The sequence below is a fragment of the Hyla sarda genome, chromosome 7 (assembly GCF_029499605.1).
Source record: "Hyla sarda isolate aHylSar1 chromosome 7, aHylSar1.hap1, whole genome shotgun sequence".
NCBI classification, from domain to species: domain Eukaryota; kingdom Metazoa; phylum Chordata; class Amphibia; order Anura; family Hylidae; genus Hyla; species Hyla sarda.
This window is the reverse complement of record NC_079195.1, coordinates 165,430,175-165,457,899: the sequence shown is the minus strand read 5'-3', so window position 1 is coordinate 165,457,899 and position 27,725 is coordinate 165,430,175.

The following is a 27,725-nucleotide window of genomic DNA, read 5'->3' as shown; positions in this document are numbered from 1 at the left end:
GAGGCCAGGTAAAGGAAAAAAATAAAAGTTTAACAAACTTTATGGTCCAGAGGGGGACTGATGGGACGGAGGGGGGATGTATGGGATGGCGCAGAAGACATATTAAGATGGAGGGGAGAGGGATAATGGCAGAGGGGGATTAATAAAGCACAAGGCATTAAAATGTAATGCCTTGTGCTTTATTACTCCCCACCCCCTTTCTGCCATTATCACTTTCCCCCTCCATCTTAATATGCCTTCTGCTTTCTTGCTCTGCCACTGTGAAGGTGCCGCATGGGTCCAATGGACCCAGCGAAACCTGTTATAGGTCCGGTAATTCACAGGTGTCGGGGAAAGATTAATCCTGGCACAGCAAGTTGGGTAATAGGTTAAATAATAATAATAATGTTTAATAGGTTAAAGGTCACAGTAGATGTGCGAAACGTAGAACTTTTTGTCACATCTACTGTGAGGAGGTGTAGCATAGCGGCAAATAATTGTCATTTTTGTAAGAAATAGCAACTTTTCAGGAAAGTCGCAAATAATAAATACGTGACCACTGCATGGTCAAAAATAAAATGGTCTACATTTGGACAGAAAAGTAAAAAGTATTCATATGTAAAGACGCATGAAAGTCGCTAAAAAGCCCGCTAGCGCCTGAACAGCGCCAAAACATAGAGAATAAAAATGGTCTAAAGGCAATGATAAATCTCCCCCATTATTCTTTAAGTTTTTTTCCACCTACAGATGCCACACAGGGATGTGCACAGACATTTTGGAGGGCAAGGGCTCATGTAAGGAAAAAAGTGCACATTTCATTATAAAAAATTTTTTTTTTTTTATAAAAAAACCTTACATATGTTAAAGGGGGAACTCCAGTACATAAGTACTTATCTCCTATCCACAGGATAGGGAAAAAGGGGGGTATGTATGAAAAGTGGAGTAGGTGAATGTCTTTCTACTCCTTTAATTCATGTAGAGGAAACTGTGTACCTGCACCAGATTCATCACATGGTGCCGGGCATGTGATAAATCTGGTGCTGATGACATTTCTCACATCAGTACTCCACTCTGTATGGTGTTTTTGTGCGACTTTTTGTGCAAATTTTTAATCCGTGCAATCCGTGCATTTTCATAAATCCCTGACCACTGCAAAAAATCAACCAAAAACATGTCTACCACAGCAACAAACTAAAACGCAGGAAAAGTTGCCAAAAGCAAACTGCCAAAATATTGAGACAAATTTACCCAAGAAAACCAGGGTAAAATGCTTCATAAATACCCCCCTAAGTGTCCACTGGGGGCGCCGCAATCTCGTGCCCAGCACCCTGGCTTTCCCCATGCACAGACCTCTGCTTTGTGCGCGGATTACTGTCAACCACCGCATGAAGCAGTGGCCTACATGCCTTTCCATGTATCTCTAAGGGAGATACGGAGATACAACATTTGACAGGTTACACTGTCATGAATTATACCTCCAAATGTCTGCTGCCTCTTCACTGTCTGTGACTTTAGGCTCTCTTCTTGTATATGACTGCGGGCTGTCTCCCTGTATATGACTGTGGGTGGTTATGGCAGGTGGCAGACCAGCAGAGCCTGTAGCGAATAAATCTCATTAGAGATAATAGTCTATTATGTCCTCTATACAGACTCTGCTGGTCCTCACCCAGGTCTATTATCAATAGGTGAGGAGCAGCAGAGTTGTATAATGTCACATTGCTGCTCAGTAAGTCACTGGCAGAGGTGGCACACCTGTTGCAGCCAGTGATTAGCTGGGCTCCATTCTGACTCCCGACACCAGGAAGAGTATTGCAGTGGTGGCCGCGTCAGCAACACTGGAGGCACCCAGTATGTAAAGGGACTAAGCACTGTGACTGTTGTAGACTTTTCTTCCTTTGCATCCTAGAGGTTATAAAGAAAAAAAAATTAAAACTATTACCAGGCGCGCGCGAGGCACGCACATCCCCTACCCATTCAGCCCTTGCACTGTTAAGGACCCGACTACCGACTGCTTAAGAGTGAGTGAACTCTGTTGGGGGGTGATGTGGGATGTGTGAGCAAGCAAGCGGACTCCTGGAGGGGAGGAGGGGATGGAGTCTTGGTGCAGATGGAGCGGATTTGGTGTCTTGTGGTTCAGGGGGCTGCATTGCACAGAGAAAGTACAGTGAATTCTGGAGGTGATTTGGTGTACTATTGAGCTGCTGGCCTGTAGAGGCAGGGCGGGCTTGTTGTGCTGCCCCTGACATGGACAGTGCTGTATTTATTAAGAAAAAGGGGGGCATTAAAGGGGCAGGTGCACAAAAGGGTGCGGTGTCCCGGTACCGTATTGCATCCAGTACCTAGTGTAGAGGTCCCCAAAGTCAGAGTAACTACGTTCAGGTAGGGTTCATCAGGTGGGACAGCCCCTAGTCGCCTCTCCTTAAGTATAACTTTAATATTAATGAATGTATATATTTGATAATTATAGCTATATTCTATAGAAATGTATAGTACTTACCTTGTTTAGCATCGCAGGACCTTCGGTCATGTGACCATGCTAGTAACCTCTATGGTATGTTGCAGGACCTTAGGACATCCTTGGGTCACGTGTTACCCAGCATTCTCTGTAATGGTGATTGACATCTGTTTGGACCAATTAGCGTTAGTCCAGCCCCTGCCCATATAAGGGAGTTGCTTCCAATTATTGCTCTCTTGGGTTGCTGCTCTCGTGGATGCCGGACTAACAGGAGGGTGTGCTACGCAACTTTCACGCTAGGCCTCAAAACCTACGACCTCTGCAGAACCAAAATCGTGAGTTCTAACCTAATTCCTGCTAATGCTAGCGTGACTACTAGACCGCAACTAATTCCCCTAAATCCAGTGGAACAGCGCAATAGACTAGAGACTCTTATAGCTAAAGTCCCAACAATTGTCAATCTCCAAAGGAAGCTGTTGTTATGATAAGAGACTGTTGTGTTAATGAAGTGTACATCTTCTGTAAAAGTTAAAGCTGTTTACAGAAGCTTTCCGGTTGTGGACAATCCATTATTATCTATCTCAATCATTTATAATCTACCTCCCTATTGTTCCTGGGAAGGGCGGCAGTAGGAAAAGCTTTATTGAGGAGCCCTCACCCTGGCGCCACGAATAGCAAGGGTTAACAAGCACCCTTTGATTACCACACAGCTACACCCAAGGGTAGGGGGGGGGAGCTCAAGCCCCCTTTGAAGCCTATGTGTGCATGTCCCTGGAGCCACATCTACATGTCAGCTTGTTTTGAGGGCTTGTTTCTTGCAGGACCAATTGTATGTTTTAATGGCATCCTTTATTTTACTATAGAATGTTATTAAAGACAATAAAATTGTATGTTGAAATGAAAAAAGATTCAACTCTGAAACTTTTGGATTCTTTCCTTTTGGTATGTTATACTACTTTAAAAAAAATGTAAATCTTTAAAAAAAAATCAAAATGCTTTAAATCAATATATTCTGACACCTATAAGGCTAGGTCTCCACTTGTTTTTTTTTTTTTACAAAAACGCCAATAAAAACGCCCATTCTGCCGCATGGCGTTTTTTTTTTGTGAAAAAACGCTGCGGCCAGATGTTAGCTGCAATTCAATAGTAAACTGCAAAATGCCAAATCCACTTGGCGTTTTTCAGTTTGGTGTTTTTTTTAATCCTTTTGGTGTTTTTTGGCTCCTTGGCAGTTTTTAAAAAACGACCTCTTGTCGAGACTTTGGCGTTTTTTCGGGAAAGTCTTTGCGTTTTTCTCCCATAGAAGTCTATGGGAGTGAAAAAACGTCAAGAAAAACGCCATGTGGGTTTTAAATTTGGCGTTTTTTCAGGCGTTTTTTATTCTCTTTTGGACTTTAGCGATCCAAAAAAAGTGTTGGAGATACCTTTCTTATTAAAATTTAGCAGTGTACCATTAAAAAATAATAATAAAAAAGATACAGTAGTTATGGAAAAAATTGTATCTAATGAAATTTATCTTTTTTATAACAAAATTTTAATACATTTTTAAACAGGGATCAATTTATGTGCGCGGGTAGGGCACAAAAAATGTAGCCGACAATAATAAAAATGTAGTGTGTGTGTGTGTGTTTCACTTTTAATTTTTGTAAAATTTTTTACGTAGTACTACTATTCCCAGCATGTAACACACTGTTCCATGATGGGAGTAGTAGTACCTGTACTAATTGACAGATCGCCGGGGTCCGTTGCGATCCTCATGTATAATGCATAGATGCGGCCGCTCCTCTATGGTCTCCTGCACTGCCGTATATACACCTATTCATATTTCCCGCAGAGAGCTGTGATTGGTCAGACGGTTCCAGCCTGGGAAATAGGAATACGTGTATATATATATATATATATATATATATATATATAGATAGATAGATAGATAGATAGATAGATATACGACAGTGCAGGGGACCATAGAAGAGCAGCCGCCCGTATTATACCGGAGGATCACAGCGGGTGTTAGGAGGAGTGACACTCACTGCGATCTGTCTATTAATGCAGGTACTACAGCTCCCAGCATGCAGCAGAGTGTGCTCCATGTTGGGAGTATTAGTACCAGCAGTTAGGTACAGATCACAGCAGATGTCACTCCTCCTGACACCCACTGCGATCCTCCTGAAGTGACTGTCGGGATCAGCTGTTCTCAAGGCTACAGAGCCAGTAGATCAGCTGATCCTGAGCAGTGAGATATTCATCATAAACCCACCATTGTTACTGGCCCTCCCCAGCCTAAATAACGCCAGCCCCACAGCCCTCGTTAACCATTTTATTAAAATTAAAAAAATAAAGTTCATCCGTCGTAATCCATCGAATCCGTTGTAATCCTCTGCATACACGGATCTGTTTCAGGAGCAAAAAATATACAAAAAAAAATGGGTTAGGACATTTTTTGCGCTCTCTCTCCAGGGAGATTCTGGGCATGCTGGGAGTTGTAGTTTAGCAACAGCTGGAGTCTCCCTGTCTGGGTAGACACTGGCAGAAGGGTCTGTTCCCATAATCAAATACGGACAATGTGAACAGAGCTTCAGATTAGCCTGAATCCCGTCTGTAGCTCCACCCCTAATGATGTCATCACTAGGGGGCGGAGCTACACGGACCGGCAGTGACAGAAACGAGGGAGGTAAGTGGACCTCCTGTTCTGTATACACTATATACAGCTATCTATAGATAGCTGTATATTCTGTATACCGCCCAAAGAGGCTATAGGAGCAGGGAGTCCTGTCAGTCTGGTGACAGGATTCCTGGCTCCTGTATAGTATACATGGTACACTATGCACCCCTGTATACTATACAGCCGGGGAGGCGAGTAGTGATGCTATACATCCCTCCTTATCTCCTTACATTCTGTGGACCAGTCGCTCAGCATCCAACCCACAGAGTGGTACCTGAAGGCAATGAAAAAACTGCCACAGGGTACAGATTTTGTTGTTTCCACACACCAGCAAAAATGCCAGAAAAACTGCCAAAACAAAGGAAAAACCTGTGGCAGTTTTTCTGGCGTCTTTGCTGGCGTTTTTTTAGGTGTACAAAAAAAACAACAAGTGGAAACCTAGCCAAAAGCTGTCTGAGCATGCTTAGAGTTGTAGTTTTGCACCAATTGGAGGCTCACTGTTTAGGTAGGCATTGCATTATGGGCGCTCTCCCCTGCAGAGAGCGCAAAAAATGTCCTAACCCATTTTTTTGTTGTTTTTTTTTTCTTCTCGTTTCAGATCCATATATGCAGAGGATTATGACGGATTCAATGGATTACGTCGGATGAACTTGATTTTTTTTATTTTAATAAAATGGTTAACGAGGGCTGTGTTTTTTTTAAATAAAATCATTTTCCCAATGTGTTGTGTATTTTTTTAATTGAATATTCAGGCTTAGTAATGGAGGCTGTCTAATAGACGGAATCCATTACTAAGCCGGGGCTTAGCGTTAGCCCCAATAACAGCTGGCGCTAACCCACAATTATTATCCTGGTACCCACTGCCACAGGGGTGCCGGGAAGAGCCGGTACCAACAGGCCCGGAGCGTCAAAAATGGCGCTCCTGAGCCTAGGCGGTAACAGGCTGGCATTATTTAGGCTGGGGAGGGCCAGTAACAATGGTCCTCGCCCACCCTGGTAATGTCAGGCTGTTGCTGCTTGGTTGGTATCTGGCTGATACTGAATAGACAGGGAACCCTATGCGTTTTTTTTTCATAAATTAAAAAAAAAACGCATAGGGTTCCCCCTATTTTCAGTATCAGCCAGATACCAACCAAGCAGCAACAGCCTGACGTTACCAGGGTGGGCGAGGACCTTTGTTACTGGCCCTCCCCAGCCTAAATAACGCCAGCCTGTTACCACCTAGGCCCAGGTGCGCCATTTTTGACGCTCCGGGCCTCTTGGTACCGGCTCTTCCAGGCACCCCTGTGGCGGTGGGTACCGGGGTAATAATTGGGGGTTAGCGCCAGCTGTTTTTGGGGCTAACACTAAGCCCTGACTTAGTAATGGATTCTGTCTATTCAACAGCCTCCATTACTAAGCCTGATTATTAAAAAAAAAAAACACAACACATTGGAAAAATTATTTTATTTTAAAAAACACTCCCCCACAGCCCTCGTTAACCATTTTATTAAAATTTTAAAAAATCAAGTTCATCCATCTTAATCCATTGAATCCGTCGTAATCCTCTGCATACACGGATCTGAAACGAGAAGAAAAAAACACAAATAAAGGCGTTAGGACATTTTTTGCGGTCTCTGCAGGGGAGAGCGCCCATAATGCAATGTCTACCTAAACAGTGAGCCTCCAATTGGTGCAAAACTACAACTCCCAGCATGCCCAGACAACCTTTGGCTGTCTGGGCATGCTGGGAGTTGTAGTTTAGCAACAGCTAGAGTCTCCCTGTCTGGGTAGACACTGGCAGAAGGGTCTGTTCCCATTATCCAAATCGGACAATGTGAACAGAGCTTCAGACTTACTAGCCTGGATCTCGTCTGTAGCTCCGCCCCTAATGATGGCATCACTAGGGGGCAGAGCTACACGGACCCGCGGGGACTGGACGGAGGTAAGGGGACTTCTCCATCTTCTGTATACACTATATACAGCTATCTATATATAGCTGTATATAGTGTATACCGCCCAAAGGGTTAACCTACACTGTCCAGCAGTGTAAGTTAACTCTTTCCTTGCCAGACTGGCTTAACGCACAGCTCAGCAAGGGGTTAAGTGAGCTAGCAATGTGAATACTGTTTACACATTGAAGGCTCACTGTAAGTTCTTGCTGGGCAGTAGGTATACGATGTATATCTACTGCTCAGCATCAGCTGATCTCCCGGCTCCGTAGCCTTGAGAGCAGCTGATCCCGACAGTCACTTCAGGAGGATGGCAGCGGGTGTCAGGAGGAGTGACATCCGCTGTGATCTGTCCCTTACTGCAGGTACTACTGCTCCCAACATGGAGCACACTCTGCTGGGAGCTGTAGTATCTGCATTAATAGACAGATCGCAGTGTGTCACTCCTCCTGACACCCGATGTGATCCTCCGGTATAATGTATAGATACGGGCGACTGCTCTTCTATGGCCCCCTGCACTGACGTATATATACACATATTCCTATTTCCCACAGAGTTGTGATTGGCCGGAACCATCTGACCAATCACAGCTCTCTGCGGGAAATATGAATATGTGTATATATACAGCAATGCAGGGGGCCATAGAAGAGCGGCCGCCGCATCTATACATTATACAGGAGGATTGCAACGGACCCTGGGCGATCTGTCAATTAGTACAGGTAACTACTACTCCTATCATGGAACAGTGTGTTCCATGCTGGGAGTAGTAGTACTACCTAAAAAAAAAAAAGTGAATCACACACACACACTACATTTTTAGTGCCCTACCCGCGCACATAAATTGATCCCTGTTTAAAAATGAATTACAATTTTGTTATAAAAAAGAAAAATGTCTTTAAAATTTTTTTTCCATCACTACTGTATCTTTTTTATTATAATTTTTTAATTGTACCCTACTAAATTTTAACAAAAAAGGTATCTGCAACACTTTTTTGGATCGCTAAAGTCCAAAAGAGAATAATAACCACCTGAAAAAACGCCAAATTTAAAACCCACATGGCGTTTTTCTTGACGTTTTTTCACTCCCATAGACTTCTATGGGAGAAAAACGCCAAGATTTTCCCGAAAACACGCCAAAGTCTCTACAAGAGGTCGTTTTTTAAAAACTGCCAAGGAGCCCAAAAACGCCAAAAGGATAAAAAAAAACACCAAACTGAAAAACGCCAAATGGATTTGGCATTTTACTATTGACTTGCAGCTAACATCTGGCCGCAGCGTTTTTTCACAAAAAAAACGCCATGCGGCAGGATGGGTGTTTTTATTGGCGTTTTTGTCAACAACAAAAAACAAGTGGAAACCTAGCCTAACTGTGTTTTTTTTTCCTATTTATGGAACTGTGTGAAGGCTCATTTGTTGCCATTTGTAGTTTTTATTGGTACATGGGACTGTACGATTGCTTTATTTTTTTATTTTTTTTATTGGAATGTTTTGTGACCTAAAAACGATTCTTGCATTTTTATTACTTTTTTGTTTACGATGTTCACTATGCAAGATAACTAATGTTACATTTCAATAGTTTTGAAATTACTACATGCAGTGACATCTAATTTAAATTTTAAATATAGCCTGAATGACAAAAAATGTAGTGCCAGCCAGTTGGCTTGCTCCTCATGCAGGAGGAAAAGATAAGAAGGCAGTAACAAAAATTTTAAGCCTTATGACTAATAAAATGCAAGGAGGAAAAAATGAAGATGCAAAGATGAATAACCACTGCCCTTGAAGAGGTCCTGTAATGAGTGTAAAAAAAAATATGTATTCTTACGCCATTTTGTAGCCTTAGGTACTACAGCTTATCCCACCATCACTTCTCAGCCCCCTTCCCCATCACTTCTTTCCCAAAATATTGACATATTTCTAATAAGGGCTAACTCTTTAAAGGGGTACTCCAGTGGGGAAAAAAAATTTTTATCAACTGGTGCCGGAAAGTTAAACAGATTTGTAAATTATTTCTATTTAAAAATCTTAATCCTCCCAGTACTTATCAGCTGCTGTATACTGCAGAGGAAGTTGTATAATTATTTTCTGTCTGACCACAGTGCTCTCTGCTGACACCTCTGTCCATGTCAGGAACTGTCCAGAGCAGGAGAGGTTTGCTATGGGGATTTGCTTCTGCTGTGGACAGTTCCTGACATGGGCAGAGGTGTCAGCAGAGAGCCCTGTAGTCAGACAGAAAATAACAACGCAACTTCCTCTGTAGTATACAGCAGCTGATAAGTACTGGAAGGTTTAAGATTGTTATGGAAGTAATTTACAAATATATTTCACTTTCTGGTACCAGTTGATTAGAAAAAATGTGTTTTCTAGTGGAGTACTTCTTTAACACGACAGAATAATACTAACTTTTTTGGACATTCTGTGCATGGCAGGCTAGGACCACTTAAACCATGCCCCATATCCACTGACAGCAATGTATGCCTAAAGGGATTCCGCAGAAAAGATGAACATGTTCATTCTTTCAGCGGAGTTTGGAATTTGAATTTCCGCTGCAGAATTTTCCACTGTATAAATTCTGTCATGTGCATGGTGAAGCAGAGTCCCATTGAAAACGATGGAAGGCTGCTGCACCAGAATTTTCATGCAGAATATTTATTCTGGATTCCACTTGGAAATCATGCGGTATGAATGTACCATTTTCTTCCAAACTTTTCCCAAAATAGTCAAACTTGATTTCAAAATCATTTGTGAATGCTCAGGTGTGAATATTGGGGGTATTTTTTGGTATGAATATCCACATTTCATCATCTTTAATCAATGCATTTATGGTTGATCATTTTATGCACTACACTATGCGATTATCATTACAATAGCTCTAACTTTTAAATAATAATTGTGTGTGAACTGATATCAACACAATGTATAATATAGTGCATGTTTGCTGTATGATATTTATACAGTATACATTATCTGTAGAGAAACGGGATAAAGAAAATAACTTCAGAAATATTACCAAAGTAGGGATATCTTATATACACTAATAGGCTAAAAATGGGAATGATAATTTCCTAGTATATTTAAGTAATTGTAGATATACAATAACCAATGCCTACACCTAACTGCAATATATTTTTACATTAAATGCTGATAAATAGATAGATAGACAGACAGATAGATGGATCTCTGTATGTTATATGCCTCATCTAAAGAAAATCTATCTAAATCTAAAATCCATTGCTCTTTTAAAATCTATCTTCAATATCTACAAGAATAAATATGCTTTCTATTCCTATACCACTATCACTATTGTATTTTCTATTCTCATTAACATTATGTAGAATGTTAATGAGAATATAAAATACAACAGTGATAGTTTCTATGATTTATACAATATACACTCTATAGTTTATTATCTTTCTATACATCTCTTTATAGGATATCTATACCTAACATGGTTGGATAAATATACACAAAACATACAAAGATAGTAAGTACAGTGATCACTCAACTTACAATGGCTTCAACATACAATAGTTTCAACATACAATGATCTTTTCTGGACCATTGTCAGTTGAAACCAGACTCAACATACAATGCTACAGACAGTCCAGATCTGCATAACCTGTCAATGTCCATTCTGATTGGTCAGATCTTCACTGGTAAAACCCCTGTATTACTGAAGCGTATGCACTGACAGGCGTCTGGTAACGCCCCCTACAGTACAGGGAGGTATTACATGTTCTGTACAACTCTTTACCTGTACCAGGGTTACCTGCTCCTTTGGACACCAGGTGAGGGCGACTCCATGAACATTGTGTGTATTGTACAGGACCCTGAAGAAGCTCCTGTCCTCTACATAGACCAGTGTTTCCCAAATAGGGAGCCTTCAGCTGTTGCAAAACTACAATTCCCAGCATGCCCGGACAGCCAAAGGCTGTCCGGGCATGCTGGGAGTTGTAGTTTTGCAACAGCTGGAGGCACCCTAGTTGGGAAACACTGACATAGACAGTGATTTACAGCTCCCAGCAGATCTTTCTTACTTTTATATGTAAGGATTTGCTTTATCTATATTACTTATCTACTTATTTTTCTTTAATCCTCACTTTTTCCTATTTTTGGATGACATTTTGGTGCCTTTAGAACCAATTACCAGAGTTCTGGTCTCAACATACAATGGTCTCAACATACAATGGTCTCAACATACAATAGTCGTCCTGGAACCAATTAATATTGTAACTTGAGGGACCACTGTACATGGTGAGACAGATTAGTGTTGCTCGCGAATATTCACAATGCAAATTTTTTTTGCGAATATCGTTTTTTTTTTTTTTTTTTTTTCACAGTACACGTCACAGTGATCATCCCTCTCTGCTTCCAGCTTGTGTGGCGTAAAGAAGGCTCTAATACTACTGCGAATTTTCGCGTATGCTAATTTTCCGCACATGCAAATTTTTGTTTATGCTAATTTTAGCATATGCAAATCCTCGCATATGCGAAAATATTACGCGAATATTACGAATATGCGAATTTAGCGAATATATGACGAATATTCGTCCATATATTCGCAAAATATCGTTAATTCGAATATGGCCTATGCCGCTCAACACTAAGACAGATCTCTGTATGTTACACTTTATGCTACGTTTATCTATACACCATCATAACTGTATGTCCTATCCATCTAATCTATTCCTTTATGTGATAGATGGATGGATGGATGGAAAGATAGATAATAGATAGATAGATAATAGTGATGAGGGTAGAAAATAAACATAGAGGGAGCAATAGATAGTGAGATGGTTTAAAAGAAGTGATAGCTAGAAAGGAATAGAGATTTGTGTAGAATATTAATGAACATTTTACAAAACAAACAATTCCTTCTTTATTTCATCTACTAATATAATATAGATTATGAGCAGATAAATGGTGACCCCTGGAGATGTTCATTATTTAGATCTCCACAGTCATACATGGAGCTCTAGCCATAACAAGCAGCAGCCCAATGACTTACAGATGAGGGGCAGATCTGTGCGACCACTGACAGTGCCAAGAATGTGACGTCCTGCTGATCCATAGAGGAATAATGCAGCCCCTTGTGTCCGGAGACCATGGAGGGATGGGCCTACATACCGCACATAGCTCTACTGGGAAGCACCCTGTCATGTCAAAGCTTATACACAAATTATACATTAGCCTACTTTACAACAGACACTGCTATTTCATTCTCTGACAATTGCTTTCATTTTTTTTACTTTTCATGTATTTTTTTTTTTTATACAAACTAAGGGAGAAAACATTATAGGTCATACCATAAAATTACAATGTTATACCATACCATTTTTAAAATGAAACAAATCTACAAATAATGAAATAAATCAATAAAAAAAAAGTAAAAACATGGCAATAATGTGCTGATTTGTTGTTTAAACGGATATTTTAATATTTTGTAACTTTTCCAACTCATAGGTTTTAATTTGCCTTATTCGTCCCAATTACTAATTATTGCAAAATAACTGTTATTTTAATGATTATAATTGCAAAATGACTGTTGGATATGTATTTGATAATATGGTAATATTGATTTTTGAGATAAAATGCAGATGTTACTAGTATATATAATAATCTCTACATATTATTGGGATACTATACATGTCATTATTATTATTATTATTATTATTATTATTTTTATTACATACTAGTAACTAGATATTGTATGTTAACCAATATTCATAATGACCAAAAGTTGGATATTGCAATTTCATATACCAATATTAAATTTTTATGTATACATAAATTATTTTTCATTTTTAATTAGTATGATATTTGAGCTTTTATGTGAAAGTTCATTTTAAGATCAATATGTCCAATCAACTCAAATCAATAGATAGAATCCTGTATAGTATAAGATTTCATGTGTTATAAGATGTCTTCCTCTTCCTCCTTTTTCTTGCACAGTCTAGCATTTATCTTACCGCATTTCCTAGCATTTTACTAAGGCTGTGTTCACACCACGTTTTGTTAAATACGGTTCCCGTATACGGCTGGGAGGAGGGGGGGGCAGGGCTTAATTGCGGCGCCAGCACTCAGCTGTATTCGGGAACCGTATTTAATGCATGTCTATAAGCCGACCGGAGTGAACCGCAGCCTCTGGTCGGCTTAGTTTTCGGCCGTATGCGGTTTCCCCACCGCAGGCAAAAACGTGGTCAACCGCGTTTTTGCCTACAGTCGGGAAACCGCATGTGGCCGAAAACGAAGCCGACCGGAGGCTGCGGTTCACTCCGGTCGGCTCATAGACATGCATTAAATACGGTTGCCGAATACGGCTGAGTGTGGGCGCCGCAATTAAGCCCTGCCCCCCCTCCTCCCAGCCGTATACGGGAACCGTATTTAACAAAACGATGTGTGAACCCAGCCTAAGGCTGGGTTCACACATTCAGGTACTTAATTTGAATTACTGAATACAAAGCCACCAATAGATCAGAGTTCCCTGGCTATATGACCTAATATAATATATAATCAGACAGCTGTAAAATGGAATATACTAGTAGGATACAGGCTGGTACATTATAATATGACTACTGCCAGCAGAGCTTATGGGCACGATCAGCAGATAGTTATGTAGCAGGGTTATGTGCTCCGTGCTTTTACCTTTGTTTGTTACCTTTGTTGTATATAGTGTATTAGTTTATGGACATGCCATTATTTATGTTAGAGGGAACGTGATACATATGTGTATACTCCTTTATTCTCTGTCTCTTATGCCTATTTATATCAGATAGGAAAGAGAAAGACCTGTGCATGTAGCACACTATATAAATATCTGAATCGTGCAGACATCTATTATTAATATTTTTTTTATAACTGTTTATTTATGGGTTTCTATTATTTTTCATATCAATTTCTTTACATATCGAATCTATAATTACACTATAATAGAAACACGCTATTGTTGTATAATTTATATAGTTTATTATTAGTGTTGCTCACGAATATTCGCAATGCGAATTTTATTCGCGAATATTGCATATTTGCGAATTCGCGAATATAGCACTATATATTCGTAATTACGAATATTCGTTTTTTGTTTTTTTTTTTGCTTTTTTTATCACAGTGATCATCCCTCTCTGCTTCCAGCTTGTGTGGTGTAAAGAAGGCTCTAATACTACTGTGTGAGACTGGCGTGCGAATTTTCGCATACGCGAATTTTTGCTTATGCTAATTTTTGCATTTGCTATTTTCGCATGTGCTAATTTTCGCATATGCGAAAATAAAACGCGAATATTACGAATATGTGAATTTAGCGAATATATGAAGAATATTCATCCATCTATTCGCGAATTCGAATATGGCCTATGCCGCTCAACACTATTTATTATACCTATACTTCGAATTTAGAATTGTTCCATACACAAGTCTTCCACTTCCTTTACTAAAGATACTCAAATAGAAATCCCCTCATTTTACATGATTCTAGTGTTATGGTAAACTTTTGACTTTTAACTCAAATGTTATTTCTGAAATGGTTAACAATTTTAATATTTCAGAACCCGCTGGGACAAGTGAGACTAGATGGGACATGGATACAGTGTGTGAGAGCTATGAGTTATATATTCTCCATCAATTACAGATGAGAAGAAAAGAGCGATATAGACAAAGATGTCACAACTTGAAGTAACAGTTTATAGCAGTGGTCTCCAAACTGTGGCCCTCCAGATGTTGCAAAACTACAACTCCCAGCATGCCCGGACAGCCGTTGGCTGTCCGGGCATGCTGGGAGTTGTAGTTTTGCAACATCTGGAGGGCCACAGTTTGGAGACCACTGCTATATAGACTGTAAGAGTTCTACACCTGTCATATAAGGGCTGGCAGTGCCTGTAAGAGTTCTTTTTAGAAGTGGCCGCAAGTGGTGCTTACAGTGTAGCAGCAGTGCAGGGGTTAAGGAGAGAGGCTCCGGACAGTGGGCATGACCCTTTGCTGTATTCTCTGTTTGATCCCGCCGAGCCTGGCGCCTAGCACTACATTACTTGTCTGCCCTATTGACAGGCCAGACTGCCGCTCAAGAGTCCCGACTCCCGACATAGGCAATACATTTAACATGACTTCATAGGATCATTAATGACTCCACATTGTGTGGATACTTTGTAATAACAATTATTCTTATTAATTGTTCTGCTGACGGGAAATTCCAATTAGTGTGCAAGAAAGCAGAGAAAAACACCTTGTTAACTAAGCTGTCCAGGATTTGATGGGATTTAGGCACAGACGCCACACCTAAATTCTTATGTATTCCTATGGCTAAGAATGGATAATTCTTATTAGAGATGAGCGAATTTACAGTAAATTCAATTCGTCACGAACGACTGTATCCAGTGGCGTTGCTAGGGTTGGTGTCACCCGGTGCGGTAGAAAATGGTGTCACCCCCATACCTACCCCCTCCCCCCAGTAAGTTTTTAGCCTGTTGTGACAGACACCACTGTTGTAGCGCATTGTGAGAAATTCCAGTATAATAATCAGATATACCAGTTGCCACACAATAGGAAAGTGTTAAAGAAGTTTTCACCATTGAAATATACAGCTCCCAGAATTACTTAAAGGGGTACTCCACTGGAAAACATTTACTTTTATATCAACTGGTGCCAGAAAGTTAAACAGATTTTTAAATTACTTCTATTTAAAATCTTAATACTTACAGTACTTATAAGCTGGTGTATGCTCCACAGGAAGTTGTGTAGTTCTTTCCAGTCTGACCACAGTGCTATTTGCTGACACCTCTGTCCATGTCAGGAACTGTCCAGAGCAGGATAGGTTTGCTATGGGGATTTGCTCCTACTATGGACAGTTCTTGACATGGACAGAGGTGTCAGCATAGAGCACTGTGGTCAGACAGAAAAGAAATTAAAAAAGAAAATAACTTCCTGTGAATCACTTATACAGTAGCTAATAAGTACTGGAAGGATTAAGATTTTTATATAGAAGTAATTTACAAATCTGTTTAACTTTGTAGCACCAGCTGATTAAAATTATTTTTTTCCAGTAGAGTACCCCTTTGAGCAGTGGTGAGGTTATGCTGGGAGTTGTAGTTTCACTGACCTAACTGTAGAACTGACAAGTGACTACAGCTCTGATAGGACATAGTGAGGACAATGATACAGGTGACATCTTCTCTATAGTCTTCACTTATCTAATTCAGATGGTACATACCGCCAGGACTTGTTCCAGCTAAAACTTCTCTCTGCAGAATGTGACGCCCAGACGTCTCCTCACTATGTCAACGCATTCTCATCCTCTATATGAAAACAAGTATTATTATAAACCTGCCAGACACTGTATCCTCTAAATATAATACTACTATACTCTTTGATTATAAACCTTCCATACACCATACCCACTGAATATAATACTACCACACACTGTACATTCTGAATATAATACCAACACATACTGTACACTCTGAATATAAATCTGCCACATACTGTACCCCTGAATATAATACCACCACACACTGTACCGACTGAATATAATACTACAACACATTGTACATTCTGAATATAATACCAACACATACTGTACCCTCTGAATATAAATCTGCCACATACTGTACCCCTGAATATAATACCGCCACACACTATACCCTCTGAATATAATACTACCACAAACTGCGCCCTCTGAATATAATACTACCACAAACTGCGCCCTCTGAAAATAAATCTGCCACATACTGTACCCTCTGAATATAAATCTGCCACATACTGTACCCCTGAATATAAATCTGCCACATACTGTACACCTGAATATAATACCACCACATACTGTACCCTCGGAATATAATACTACCACCCACTGCACCCTCTGAATATAATACTTAGAGATGAGCAAACTACAGTAAATTCAACTCGTCACAAACTTCTCTGCTCGGCAGTTGATGCCTTATCCTGCGTAAATTAGTTCACCTTTCCGGTGCTCCCGTGGGCTGGAAAAGGTGGATACAGACCTAGGAGACTCTTTCCTAGGACTGTATCCACCTTTTTCAGCCCACCGGAGTACCTGAAGGCTGAACTAATTTACGCAGGATAAGTCATCAACTGCCGAGCCGAGAAGTTTGTGATGAATCGAATTTACTGTAAGTTCGCTCATCTCTAATAATACTACCACAAACTGCGCCCTCTGAATATAATACTACCACAAACTGCGCCCTCTGAATATAATACTACCACAAACTGCGCCCTCTGAATATAACTTTGCCATACACTGCCCCCTCTGAATATAATACTACCACCCACTGCGCCCTCTGAATATAACGTTGCCATACAGTGCACCGTCTGAATATAATACCACAACCAAAGTAACACCCCTCAACATCCGTTAGCTGATGCTATTACCACGGGAGGGGGGTATTGGTGGTGTTGCTAGTGGATGATGGGGGTGCTACTACTGGGGGGGTGTTGCTGGAGGATGATGAGGGTGCTACTGGCCATCCCCCCTGGCAGTATCACCCCCATCATCCATCGGCAGAATCATCCTCCTGGCAGGAGCACCTCCATCATCCACCATCAGGATATGTTGATGGAGGTGCTGCTGGGGGGGGGGTGTTGCTGGTGGATGATGAGGGTGCTACTGCCAGGGGGGGGAGCATTAGGTAGGCAGCAGTGCCCCCACATTAGGTAGGTCGCAGTTTCCCCACATTAGGTAGCATCTATTCCCCACATTAGGCAGCATAGATTCCCCACATTTGGTACCAGTTCCCCCACATTAGGTAGGTACCAGTTACCCCACATTAGGTACCAGTTACCCCACATTAGGTAGCAATTTCCCCACATTAGGTAGCAATTTCCCCACATTAGGTAGCACAGATTCCCCACATTCGGTAGCATAGATTCCCCACATAAGGTAGCATAGACTTCCCACATTTGGTAGCACAGATTCCCCACATTAGGTAGCATAGACTCCCCACATTAGGTAGCATAGACACCGCACATTTGGTAGTAGTTTCCCCACATTAGGCTGCAGGTTCCCTTCCAGGTTCCCCACAATGGGTCAAAGTCTCCCCACAATAGATCACTGGTCATACCCCCCCCCCCCTCCCCACACACACACAATAAAAAAAAAACACATACAACACAGAGAGACAAACACACACACACACACACACAGTCAGAGAGACACACACTCACAGGCACAAACACAGAGTCACACAGTCACACACACACACAGAGTCGCACAAACACAGAGTCACACACACACTCAGAGAGTCACACAAACACACACAGTCACATACACACTGTCACACACAAGCATAGATAGAGACAGACAGACAGACAGAGAGACAGACATACACACTCACCCATCCAGTGCAGCGCTCCTTCTCACCGGGCGCCGTGCGAGTGACGTAACTCACGTCCTCCTGCGCGGCCATGCGGTGTGACGTCAGGCCGGCGCAGACGTGGGAGCGGAGGCCGGGCACAGTGCTGGTGAAGGTGAGGGGTGTGATGACGGTCGGGGCGCACAGTGAAGGTGAAAGAGGGGGTTTGCTGACGGACGGGCGCACCGCACACACAGCGCAGGGGGGGGGGGGGTTCCTGACGGATGGGAGGCCGGTCGGGCACAGATGGGGGGGGGGGGGGGTGCTGCGGAGCATCTTGGTGTCACCCCATTAGGTTGGTGTCACCCGGTGCGGGCCGCACCCCCCGCACCCGGGTCGCAACGCCACTGACTGTATCCACCTTTTCCAGCCCACAGGAGCACCTGAAAGCTGAACTAATTTATGCAGGAAAAGTCAGCAACCGCCGAGCCGAGAAGTTCGTGACGAATCGAATTTACTGTAAGTTCGCTCATCTCTAATTCTTATGTATCCCTATATTATACTTCACTATAGACTTTGAAATAACATCTAGTCCCAGCATTTTTTGGCAAAAAAAAGTCAACAAAACAGCCTTAGGGTACATTCACACGTGCTGATTTTTTAGCGGGTTTTCCGCTGCGCATTTGAAAGTGGGCGGGCTCTTCTCAGCTGTCCGCAGCAGATTTTCCGCGGCAGAATTTCCGCTGCGGAAAATCCGCCACAGTCCCTACTGACTTCAATGGGGCTTGCGGCAGATTTTCTGCAGTGTACATTCCGCCGCGAAAAATCGGCTGCGGACAGCCGAGAAGAGCACGCCCACTTTCAAATACGCAGCGGAAAACCCGCTAAAAAGTCTGCGCATGTGAGTAATTCAATTTACGAGTAATTCCTCTTGAATTCTCTGCTCCAAATGAATGCACATCTTCTCTACCTATTGACTTTAAAGGGGTACTCTGCCCCTAGACATCTTATCCCCTATCCAAAGGATAGGGGATAAGATGTCAGATCGCCAGGGTCCCGCTGCTGGGGACCCCGGGGATCGCTGATGCAGCACCCCGCTATCATTACTGCGCAGAGCGAGATCGCTCTGCACGAGGCGCCCCTCGTGACGTCACGGCCCGCCCCCGTCAATACAAGTCTATGGGAGAGGGCGTGGCGGTCATCATGCCCCCTGCCATAGACTTGCATTAAGGGACAGGCCGTGATGTCATGAGGGGCGGAGCATTGACGTCACACTGCTCCGGCCCCTGTATCGCCCATCATTACGCACAGAGCGAACTCGCTCTGTGCAGTAATGATGGCGGGGTGCCGCAGTGGCGATCCCCGGGGTCCCCAGCAGCGGGACGGCGGCGGTCTAACATCTTATCCCCTATCCTTTGGATAGGGGATAAGATGCCAGGGGCGGAGTACCCCTTTAAAGTTTTTTCTGCAGTCCTGTTCACACTGCAGAAATTCTGCTAGCGGAATTCCGATGCTGAATTCCTTTCCGCTTGAAAAAGAACATGTTCATTCCTCAAGCGGAATCCGCTAGCAGAAATCAATAGAAGTCAATGGTAAAAAAAAATTCCGCCCGACCTCGTTTTCCCGTGGAATTTGCACGGAATTTGCGTGGAATTCGCGCAGAAATGGCTGAAAACCCTTCACTTCTTTCTCTCCCATTTCCACGTGCAATTCTGCATGTAATTCTGAGCAAATTTCACGTGAAAAGAAAATTCTTTTTTCCACACGTACATTTTTAAGAGTGAATTCCTCTTGATTTGCTCAGTGTGAACGCACCCTTAGGCTGTTCTCACACAGTAAAATTGGAGTTGTTTTTTTTTACAGTAAAAAATCTGCAGATTTTCTTATAATAACGTGTAGGATAAGTTTCCACTTGTTATTTTTTTATTTTATTTTTTTCTGGCAGTTTTTGGAATACTGCCACTGCAGTTTTTGAGCCAAAGCCAGAAATGTATTCAAAAGGAATAGGACATATAAAGGAAGGACTTACACTTCTCCTCCTTTATGGATCCACTTCTGACTTTGGCTCAAAAACTTCAGTGGCAGTATTCCAAAAACTGCCAGGAAAAAAACAAGTGGAAACTTAGCCTATGGGTGGTTTACACTACAATTATGGTATCTGTCAGTATCCCACCAAGAATTAATGCTATCATAAACTGTGGCGTACAACAACTGATTCATTATCTCAAAAGCTAAAACATAGTAGGGGGAGATGTATCAAAATTGTGCAGAGGAAGGAAGAGTAGTGCAGTTGCCCATGGCAACCAATCAGATTTCTTCTTTTATTGTTAGAGACCTGTGAAAAATGAAAGAAGCCATCTGATTAGTTGCTATGGGCAACTGCAAACTGCACCACTCTTCCTCTACACGGGTTTTGATTAATCTCCCCCAGTATCTTCAGTTTACACTTATTTACTAGGACGCCATAGCACAGTCTGCTGTTCTTTTAATTTAGCTTTTAATTTAGCATATACTGAATGTAGTCAATAGGTAACTATGTTTGGGCCACTAAAAGAAATAGGGCCTGCTGCAGTATGCCACAGTATGCGTCCACATTTTTTGGCAGGATGTACAGAGATATCAGGGAGGTACTGCATAAACACAGTGTGAACCCAACATAGCATTCTACTTCCAGTGCAGGTAATTAATACCATATTCGCCTGCCCTGGAAGAAAAAAAAACAAGCTGTGAATGTGCCACAGAGCAAAATCATTCACAAGAAGGGTAAAAACATCAGGGGAGATTTATCAAAACCTGTGCAGAGGAAATGTTGCTGAATTGCCCATAGCAACCAATCAGATCGCTTCTTTCATTATTGAAAAGGCTTCTGAAAAATGAAAGAAGCGATCTGATTGGTTGCTATGGGCAACTCAGCAACTTTTCCTCTGGACAGGTTTTGATAAATGTCCCCCATCATGTGGTTGCCTTTATGCAGTAAATATGCTGCTGTCAACCTCTTTGGCGTTTTTTTTTTAAGTTGCCAACTTTTGCTGTTAAAGGGTAGCTCCCACCATCCTATTTTTTTTTTCTGTCCCTGCCTATTGCACATCTATCCCTAACCCCCTCCCTGCTTTAAATTTTAATTTTTACTATATTAAAAATTATTTTTGTCTGCCTGGCAGTGTGCTCACTACCAGGCAGACTTCCCCAGCAGGCACCACGTCACTGATGCCTGCTTGGGGGACTTCCGCCCTTAGTTCATCTACACAGGGTGCCTCCAACTGTTTCATCACTACAACTCCCAGCTTGCCCTGACATCTATTGGCTGTCAGGGCATGCTGGGAGTTGTAGTATTGAAACAGCTGGAGGCACCCTGTGTAGATAAACTATTAGTTACATGCGGCGCTAGCCCGTCCCCTCCGTCTAAACCCCCCCCCCGCCATGCCCCGTTCCCTCCATCACAACCCCCCAATTACACTTACTGCAGAGTCCGGCAGCGGGAGTGCAGGGACAGCAGTGGCGGCGATGAGGCAGAGGCGGCGACGAGGCGGAGGTGGCGACGAGGCGGCGGTGAGGAAGGGGACCTGCCGTGGAGATTTACGTCCTCAGGGAGGGGAGATGAGGGAGGGGACCTGCCGTGGCGATCTATGTCCTCAGGGAGGGGGCGTGCCGTAGAGATCTGCGTCCAGCCGAGCTCAGGGAGGGGAGATGAGGGAGGGGGCGTAAACCTCCTTCCTCCCCTTGCTCTGCCCTCCCCCAGCTCTAGCTTCGGAAATCTTCGGAGAGCTGGGGGAGGAGCGGACGCATGGATCTATGGGGGCGCAAAAAAACACCTCACAGCGGCGGCGGCGCCGATGAGCGGGAGGAGTGGCCTCCCAGCCAGTGGCCGGGGAGCCAATGCGCTCGCTCCCTGCCTGTCTGATAGACAGGCAGGGAGTAAGCGCAGGCTGAATGAAAAAGGACCGATGCCCGGCCGCATCGGTCCTTTTTCAGGCGTGACGTCACGCCAGGCTGAAGCCGGCCACTAGGAGGGAGACCCCTAGTGGCCGGTTTTCAAATGTAAATTAAACTATTTTAATTAAAAAAAATAATAATAAAAGTATATTAGAGATATGTTGTAGTACATAAGTACTACAACATGTCAAAAAATTAAGTTGGTGACAGTGCCCATTTAAGCATGTTGTGCAGACTGCTTCAGTAAATTAGCCTTTTTTGCACCATGCAAGACAATTTAAAAAGGCAGGGGCATGGCAATTGAAAAGGGGTGTGGCTTAATGTGCACCAAATTTTCAAAGGTCTGCAACAACAACAAAAAACAACAACACTCTTAACCCCTTAAGGACCCAGGACACCGGGGACGTCCTGGCACTCTGGGCTTTAAGGACCCAGGACGTCCCAGGACGTCCTGGTGTTTTCCGGTCCCTGCCGCGCACCGGGCAGAGATCGGAAGCGGATGCCTGCTGAAATGCTTCAGCAGGCATCCAGGGCAAATGCCGAGGGGGGCCATGTCAGCCCCCCATGTCAGTGATCGTTCGGGCTGATCGGGTCTCTGGGAACCGACCGACCGGTAATTTTGCATGATCCCGGTTGTCACAGACAGCCAGGACCATGCTGAAGTATAGGAACGAGGTGGCAAGCCTGCCACCTCCTCCTAACCCCTGCGATTCTTCGGTTAGAACTGGAAGTCCGGAGAGAACTGGAGGAAGACTGGAGGACGCGGCGGGGGACGGGGGAGTGCTGGGGCCCGGCCCCGGTACTTACCTTGTCCCTGAAGACCCGGATCCCGGCGGCGGAGACGGCGGTGGTGGCGACAGGTGAGTGGACCTTAGGTGGCGCGGGACCTTTGCAGCAGTCCAGACCGCCGTAAAGCGATCTGGACTGCTCCATCTGGTCCCCTTACACTACAACTCCCAGCATGCCCAGACAGCCCTTGGCGTCTGGGCATGCTGGGAGTTGCAGTTTTGCAACATCTGGAGGTCCACAGTTTGGAGACCACTGTGCCCTTCCAGATGTTGCAAAACTAAACATCCTCAGCATGCCCTTACTGTCCAGGCATGCTGGGAGTTGTAGTTCTGTAACATCTGGCCCTTCAGATGTTGCAGAACTACAACTCCCAGCATGCCTGGACAGTTTTGGCATACTGGGAGTTGTAGTTTTGCAACATCTGGAAGGGCACAGATTGGGAACCACTGTATTAGTGGTCTGCAAACTGTAGTCCTCCAGATGTTGCAAGCTGGGAGTTGTAGTTCGGCAACATCTGGCTCTAAAGATGTTGCTGAACTACTACTTTCAGCATGCCTGAGAATGTTTAAGAGTTGTGGTTTTGCAACAACTGGAGGCACACTGGTTGGGAAACATTGTCTGTTTCCTAACTCAGTGTTTTCCAACCCGTGTGCCTCCAGCTGTTGCAAAACTATAACTACCAGCATGCACTGATAGGCCGTGCATGATGGGAGTTGTAGTTTTGAAACAGCTGGAGGTCCCCCCCCCTGTGATAGACCGTGCATGATGGGAGTTGTAGTTTTGAAACAGCTGGAGCCCCCCCCCCCCCCCCCTGTGAATGCACAGGGTACATTCACATGGGCAGGGGGCTTACAGTGAGTATCAGGCTGCAAGTTTGCTATGCAGCAAATTTTGCGCTGCAGCTAAAAATCGCAGCGGGAAACTCGCTGTAATCCCCCACCCGTGTGACTGTACCCTAAAAACACTACACTACACTAACACAAAATAAAAAGTAAAAAACAATACATATACACATACCCCTACACAGCCCCCCTCCCCAATAAAAATGAAAAATGTCTGGTACGCCACTGTTTCCAAAATGGAGCCTCCAGCAAAACAACAACTCCCAGTATTGCCGGACAGCCGTTGACTGTCCAAGCATGCTGGGCGTTTTGCAACAGATGGAGGCACCCTGTTTGGGAATCACTGGCGTAGAATACCCCTATGTCCACCCCTATGCAAATCCCTAATTCAGGCCTCAAATGCATAAGGTGCTCTCACTTCAGAGCCCTGTCGTATTTCAAGGCAACAGTTTAGGGCCACATAAGGGGTATCGCCGTACTCGGGAGAAATTGCCTAACAAATTTTGGGGGGCTTTTTCTCCTTTCACCCTTTATGAAAAGGGGAAGTTGGGGTCTACACCAGCATGTTAGTGTAAAAAAAAAATTTTTTACACTAACATGCTGGTGTTGCCCTATACTTTTAATTTTGACAAGAGGTAAAAGGGAAAAAAGACCCCCAAAATTTGTAATGCAATTTCTCCCGACTACGGAGTACCCCATATTTGGGCGCAAAGTGCTCTGGGGGCACACAACAAGGCCCAGAAGGGAGAGTGCACCATGTACATTTGAGGTGATTTGCACAGGGGTGACTGATTGTTACAGCGGTTTTGACAAACGCAAAAAAGAAAAACCCACATGTGACCCCATTTCGGAAACTACACCCCTCATGAAATGTAATGAGGGGTGCAGTGAGAATTTACATCCCACTGGTGTCTTAAATTAAAAATTTTGTACAGCCCACTGTTCCAAAATCTGACAGACACTAGTGGGGGGTAAATGCTCACTGTACCCCTTGTTACATTCCTCAAGGGGTCTAGTTTCCAAAATGGTATGCCATGTGGGGGTTATTTTGCTGTCCTGGCACCATAGGGGGCTTCCTAAATGCGACATGCCCCCTGAGCAAAATTTGCTCTCAAAAAGCCAAATATGAATCTTTCTCTTCTGAGCATTGTAGTTCGCCCGTAGTGCACTTCAAGTCAACTTATCGGATACCTCCATATTCAGAAGAGATGGGGTTACAAATTTTGAGGGGTTATTTTCTGCTATTAACTCTTGCAAAAATGTGAAATTTGGGGGGAAACACACATTTTAGTGAAATTTTTTTTTTACATATGCAAAAGTCGTGAAACACCTGTGGGGTAATAATGTTCACTTAATTCCTTGTTACGTTCCTCAAGGGGTCTAGTTTCCAAAATGGTATGGCATGGTTTTTTTTTTTTTTTTTTTGCTGTTCTGGCACCATAGGGGCTTCCTAAATGCAACATGCCCCCCAAAAACCATTTCAGAAAAACGTACTCTCCAAAATCCCCTTGGCGCTCCTTCGCTTCTGAGCCCTTTACTGCGCCCGCCGAACAATTTACATAGACATATGAGGTATGTACTTACTCGAGAGAAATTGGGTTACAAATACAATTATAAATTTTCTCCTTTTACCCCTTGTAAAAATTCAAAAATTGGGTCTACAAGAACATGCGAGTGTAAAAAATGAAGATTGTGAATTTTCTCCTTCACTTTGCTGCTATTCCTGTGAAACACCTGAAGGGTTAAAACGCTGACTGAATGTCATTTTGAATACTTTGTGGGGTGCAGTTTTTATAATGGGGTCATTTGTGGGGTATTTCTAAGATGAAGACCCTTCAAATCCACTTCAAATCTGAACTGGTCCCTGAAAAATAGTGAGTTTGAAAATTTTGTGAAAAATTGGAAAATTGCTGCTAAACTTTGAAGCCCTCTAATGTCTTCCAAAAGTAAAAACACGTCAATTTTATGATGCAAACATAAAGTAGACATATTGTATATGTGAATAAAAAAAATTATTTGGAATATCCATTTTCCTTACAATCAGAGAGCTTCAAAGTTAGGAAAATGCAATTTTTCATAACATTTTGGGATTTTTCACCAAGAAAGGATGCAAGTTACCACAAAATGTTACCACTATATTAAAGTAGAATATGTCACGAAAAAACAGTCTTGGAATCAGAATGATAACTAAAAGCATTCCAGAGTTATTAATGTTTAAAGTGATAGTGGTCAGATGTGCAAAAAATGGCCGGGTCCTAAGGTGTAAAATGGCTGGGTCCTTAAGGTTAAACTAAAACACCTCAGAGGTGGCTTTGACTGAGAACACAGTGTAAACTGTACCAAATGTTCAAACAGCCTGAGAGACACTTAAAAAAAAAAGTACAATCTTAGACTGTCTAATCTTTGAATATGTCCCCTAGTGGATTTAGTATAGGTGTTTTCTTCTTCATTGTTTTATCCCCTGCGTTTGTTTCATTTTAAAGGAAAACTGTTAGATATTTTCTCCCGCACTATCCACAGTACTGGTGGATAGTGCGGGAGACGCTGATTCCAACGAGCCCTACCTTACCCGGATCCATCCGCCCGTTCTCTCGCAATTGTAGTTTTATTCTATGTGTATATCTTGCTGTAACTGTCACGGGCGGGGCTTCTGCAGCTTAACTGGCACTGACGTCAGCGCCGCTTATGAATATTCATCCTGGAGGGAGGGGGGATGAATATTCATAAGCGGCGCTGACGTCAGTGCCAGTCACAGCATGTTGAGCCACTGGCGTTTTTTCAGGCGGTTTTTATTCACTTTTGGACTTTAGCGATCCAAAAAAGTGATGGAGATACCTTTTTGATAAAATTTCGTAGGGTACCATTTAAAAAATAATAACAAAAAAGATATAGTAGTGATGGAACAAATTGCATCTAATGAAATTTCCCTTTTGTTATTACAACATTTTTATAAATTTTTAAACAGGGATCAATTTATGTGTGCGGGCAGGGACCTAAAAATATAGCCAGCAGTAATAAAAATTTTGTGTGTGTGTGTGTTTCTCACTTTGTTTTATTTTATAAAAATTTTTCACCAGTTTTTAATATAATGGATGTTTCTTTTTGTAACAACACCATATTGATATCTCCTCCCCCAGGGACCGTATCGATCCGTATCAGTCCCGAGAATGACAAAACCGACTTATCGCCACCGTGAACCTCACAGATATGTTTTATGAGTCTATGAGCCCCTTTACCTGTAGAGATTGACCTGATATGCTCGAAAAATCTCACATTCAACGATCTTATGGTCTTTCCAACATAGAACATGCCGCACTGACACTTGAGAGCATACACCACTGATTTGGTCCGGCATGTTATATATTGGTCCACTCTAAACGATTCATCCCCTAAGGTCACTACTTTTTCTGGCACCAATTACATAACCCAAATCTATAATTTGCCTTTGGGGCACCCTGTTTTAACCAGCCGGTATGGGTCGAATTGATTCGACCCCTTACCAGCTTATCTCTCAGGTTAGAGGTGCTACGGAATGTGATGAGCTGCTTCTTTTTCACCACATCCCGCAGGATCTCATCCTGGGCCAGTAAAAAACAATTCTTGTGAATCACATTTTTGAGTATCCGCTCCATAGAGCTGTATTCAAATGAGAAAATAAACCTTTTATCCTTAGAAGCTGCTCTGCTGGGCTTTTTCTTTTTTCTTTCCAGAAGTTTATTTCGATCTAGGGCTCTTGCCTGTTTATAAGCTTGTTGCAGCATTGCTTCAGGATAATTCTTTTCACGTAGCCTTTGTGGAAGTTCCTCCGCCTGAGAATTAAAAACATCCATGTCAGAATTG